This window comes from Arachis ipaensis, chromosome B02 (assembly GCF_000816755.2).
Source record: "Arachis ipaensis cultivar K30076 chromosome B02, Araip1.1, whole genome shotgun sequence".
In the NCBI taxonomy this organism is placed as follows: domain Eukaryota; kingdom Viridiplantae; phylum Streptophyta; class Magnoliopsida; order Fabales; family Fabaceae; genus Arachis; species Arachis ipaensis.
The window spans coordinates 91750664-91755841 of NC_029786.2; the positions used below are offsets into that span (position 1 = coordinate 91750664).

Consider the following 5178-nt stretch of genomic DNA (forward strand, 5'->3'; position numbering starts at 1 on the left):
AGAGTAAATATCTTTTTTGTCTCTTATCTTTTTTAAAATTTGATTACCCGCTTCCTAATTTTTATAAAATATCAAATTGGTTCCTGTTCATGTATTCTGTGAGATCAATAAATTTTTTTGTAGGTGTCTCCATTCATAGTCGTCGAAAAAAGCTGCGTGTGACATGGTCTGGACACATCTTACATGGAACGCTATGAGTTCGTTGGGACCATTAAACCCCTATACAGTCAGCAAAACATGGTCCTACGCTAGGATGTATCCAGACTATGTCACACACTGCACGTTACACATCAGCTTTTTTCGACGACTATGAACGGAAATACCTATGGAAAGATTTATTGGTCTCACGGAATACATGGACAGGAGCCAATTTGATATTTTATAAAAGTTAGGGGGTGGATAGTCAAATTTTAAAAAGGACAGAGGTCGAAAAGGATATTTACTCATAATTAAAAAGAAAGAAAACATTGATATTAGCTAGTGTATGTCTGTCACTAGATTTTTGTTAGGTGCTCTGCTAGGATCTTTTGAGAAGAATTCTAATTTTGTTATTCTCACCAAGTGAGGCATTCAATTTGGTAGAAACCATTGTTCTAAGACTGAAAAACAACTCTGTGATCAAAACTGAAGAACAAGTAGTACAGTTTGTTGATGATAATATAAAGTAAGTGGTTAAAAAGTGCTTTCGAAGCTTAGTTGGAAGGCTACTGGCTGACCAAGGGTTCAGCGCAGGCACACTTGAGCAGCGTTCTTCGCAATTTGGAGGCAACTAGAGGGTTTTAAGGTGGTTGATCTTGTGGATAATCTATTTCAATTTTTTTTACAATAAAATGGATCTCTTTAGAATTGAGAAAGGTGTCTCGTGATTGTACAAGAACTATATTCTCAATTTGAGAAGATTGAATGAAGACACAACCATCAAAGAGAAAGATTTTGTCCACATTCCCATATGGTTACAGTTTTGGGGACTCTCCAAACACTGTAAAATTAAAACCTTGGGATGAAAGAGAGAAAGAGCATTGGAGGAAGTCATAGACTCAGATCTACTCGTAATGAAGGAAAAAGAGGAGAAAGTGCTGAAAATCCAAGTGGTGATGGATATAACAAAACCACTGCGAAGGTCTCTCAAAATTGCCGGCAGTAATGGCAAAGTCATTGATCTTCAGATCAAATATGAGCGCATTGAAAAGTTTTGCCACTACTATAGTCGTGTGGGACATGAAATTAGAGCCTATAGTTTGCATTTGGAGGATTCGGTCAAAGGTACTGATATAGGGGAGCAGTGGGGCTCATGGTTAAGAGCTGAGATGATGTTATATCAGCCGTAATGGGAGAGAGTGCCACCCAAAAAGAGAAATCTAAGGAAGCATAAAGATGCTGATGTGAAACTTTTGGTATTTAAAAAAATTTCTGACAATTCACAACATCAAAAGAATTGGTAAATCTCATTCTCCCAAGGTATTATTCCTTTGTGAAACCAAGAACAATACCTTGATTGTGGAGGGTGTGATGAATAAGGTGTGTTTTTAGAATAGAGAAATAGTAAACCTAGTGGGGATGGCAGGAGGGCTTGTAATGGCATAGAAAGAAGGGGATAATGTGCAGATTCTATATTAGGAATGCTTTTAAATCAATTTCAAATATTCCAATTCATGACTTGGGCAGCAATGGGAAGCGTTAGGGGTTTATTTGAGTACAGAGAAAAGGAGAAAAGAATGTCAATTTGCTAAACCTTTACATATTCTAGAGCGGGTCAACAACAAATTTATTGTTTTTAGAGACTTTAACGCGATCAGAGATAATCTAAAAAAGGAAGGAGGTAGGATAAAAACTTTTAACTCTATCTAATCCTTTAACGATTTTATCAACTAGGGTAGGTTGATTGATTTGGGCTCTGAATGAGATAAATTTATATGGTGTAATAGCAATTTGGAGGTAATTTGATAAAAGAAAGACTTGATTGGGTGCTGGCTTCAAATGATTGGAAGGAAGAGTTTCATATGCGTTTATTTCTCACTTGCATGACCATGGGTCTGACCATAGTCCCTTACTGTTATGTACGGAAAGACAAGAAAGAAGAGCAAAAAGGAGGTTTTGATTCCAAGAACGATAGTGTGAGAAACTGGAAGTGGTTAATCTGATTAAGAGCTACTGGAATTCCATGATAGAGGAATCTCTTATGTTCAAATTAGCTGAAAAATTAAAGCTATGCAGACACATGTTGGTGCAGTGGCAGCAAAATACCACCGTGAATTTGCAAATCAGAATTATGGAATTAAAAGAACAATTAGCTACTAAAATTGATAGAGATGAATACGCTAATTCAGTTACTATTCGGTGTTTGGATGCAGAGATAGAAGATGAGTATGAAAAGAAGGAAAGATATTGAAAGAAAAAGTTACAACTTCAATGGCTCAGATGGGGTGACTGGGAATACAATTTTTCCATTCAAATTTTAAAACAAAAAGTAGGAAAAACAACATTCACCTGTTAGAAGATGAGGAAGGGAACTCGACCTCGGATGCAGAGGGAATCGCTTCAATTGCCCAGAACTATTTTGCTAAGCTCTTCTCCTCTAGCGATCCAAGAGATCCTACTGAAGAACTATAAGAAATTCCTACTAAGATTGCCACCGCTACAAATCGCAAGCTAATCCGTCCAGTTATTGAGCAAGAGGTCAAGTCAGCGATTTTTTCTATTAATCCTTTTTCGGTCCCTGGTGATGATGAATTCACAGCTAAATTTTTTCTATCTTTTTGGGAAACAATCAAGACAGATGTGGTGGAGGTGGTAATGAGATTTTTTGCAGGAGGTAAAATTTTAAAAGTTTTTAATCATACACATATTTGTCATATTTTCGAAGATTGTTAATGCTACTTCAATGTCTCAAATTTGACCTATAAGCCTTAGTAGTATTTTTTACAAGATTATTTTCAAGATTCTGGTGTACATATTACATTTTCTAATGAACAGGGTTATTAGTGATGCTCAAAGTGTGTTCATCAAGTACATGTTAATTAGCGATAATGTATTATCCGAGACCACTTTTTTAATGCTCTTTTAGTGCCTCATGTCGGGAACCAGAATAAATAGTTAGGGCTACCAGCAGTGGTGCAGAGGTCTAAACTAGCTACTTTTAATTATATAAAGAATAAGATCAACAATAAATTGCAGCAGTGGAAGAGATCGCTTCTTTCAACCTCAGGAAGAGAAATTCTTATCAAAGCAGTGGTAATGGCTATTTCGATTTACATTTTAAGCTATTTCAAGCTACCTAAAACTTTAATTGATGATATTCAAAGAGCAATAATACAATTTTGGTGGGTTAAAAAAAGGTCAGAAAGAAGGATGCATTAAGTTGGTTGACAAATCACATGTAGATCGAAAGATTTAAAAGGGGGTTTCAATTTCAAAGATTTAAAAGCTTTCAGCCTTGCGATGTTAGCAAAGCAAAGTTGGAGACTGTTAACTCACCCACATTCTTTAATAAACAAGGTGCTGAAAAATAAATATTTTAAGTATACTAGTTTTCTAACAATGGAGGTTGGAACTAACCCCTCTTAGGAAGGAAGGAGCATCATCGAAGGAAGAAAGTTTCTAAAAAAAGGAGTATTATGAAAAATCGAGAGAGGCAATCTAATCAGAATTAAAGAGGATTCTTGGGTGAAAGAATTCACAACTGTTACCCCAACCCCTATCCCTAACACAGATTATGTTTTAGTATGGGTTTCTGAATTAATTCAGTCCAATAGTGAATGGAATCAGCAACTCATCACAGACATTTTCACACTAGTAGTAGCACACAAGTATTCAGAAGGGATGGACAGAGTAACTTGGATAATGGAGCGAAGTGGACACTATTCTGTTGCATCCAACTACTGAACAACATTCTAAGTTAAAGCCATCTGGTCAGTATTTGAAAGATGAATAACCAATCTAAAATAAGAAATTTTTTGTAGAATATAATGCACAATACGTTACCTGTAAAAAAGAAAATCAATTCCAAAAATTCTTATTGTGAGTTCAGACTATGCTAAGTGTGGTGAGACAGAAAATAATTTACCATCGCATTTGGTTTTGTCTAGACCCCGTGAAAGCTTGGAGTTCGATAGAGACGCTCATTCCAAGCGCGAATGTTGAACCTTTGTGATGCTGGATGGAAATCCTTGATAAGATGAAAAAGAACAGAGATGGCAAAAGTCAAATAGAGGTGATTGCGAACCTCATGTGGATGAATGAAAATTTTGATGAATAGGATTACCTAGACAATGGAGCTAAGTGGGCACTATTCTGTTGCATTCAGCTACTGAACAATATTCTAAGTTAAAATCTTTTGGTCCAATTTCTGAAAGCTGAAGAACCAATCCAAAATAAGAAATTTTTCCTAGAAGACAATGCACAACGCGTTATCTGTAAAAAAAATCAATTCTAAAAATCTTGATTGTGAGTTCAGACTGTATCCTAAGTGTGGTGAGACAGAAAAAATAATTTATCATCGTAGTTAATTTTATCTAAATTTTATAAAAATTTAGAGTTTAATAGAAATGTTCATCCTAAGTGCAAATGTTAATTTTTGTGATGCTGGATGGAAATCTTTTCAGATGAAAAAGAATAGAGATGACAAAGATCAAACACAAATAATTGCGAAGCTCATGCGGATGAATGAAGGTTCTGAAGTTTGAAGGATGATGATAGAGAGAAATGGAAAGTTTTATTTTTGTATATTGGATTATGAGTGGTGAAGTCTTTAAAAATGATCTAAATTAGGTGTTAAACATTGTTGTGGGTATTTACAAAACGTCAATGATATTTTCTCTTTATATAATTAAAATAATATTTTTTTTACAAAACGTCACTGACATTTTCTCATTTTATAACTAAAATAATATTTTTTTACAAAACGTCAGTGACATTTTATTTTTTTATAATTAAAATTTTTTTTTACAAAACGTTGGTGACATTTTGTCTTTTATATTTAAAAATTTTTTTTTAATAAAACGTCAGTGACATTTTGTACTCTTATCATAATAGTGTAAAATACCAAAATAAATAAATATTGTTGTATTTTACATTAAAATTATCCATATCTAAAAATTTTAGCCGAAAAATGGAAGTGGTGTTTTCCCTAATTTAAAAACTTAGATTCTGAATGTTTTGTTAGATTTTTTATGGTAGAGT

The 5178-nt window shown here is 34.2% G+C and overlaps 1 long non-coding RNA gene across 1 annotated transcript in view; it reads left to right on the top strand.

Moving 5' to 3' along the window:
- The window catches only part of LOC110267956, an 11322-nt gene extending 6485 nt beyond the window's left edge, over positions 1–4837 (top strand). Inside the window, exons 3-4 of the long non-coding RNA XR_002355943.1 lie at positions 1715–1717; positions 4710–4837. This is a non-coding gene — a long non-coding RNA (uncharacterized LOC110267956). The remainder of the gene's footprint in view (positions 1–1714; positions 1718–4709) is intronic.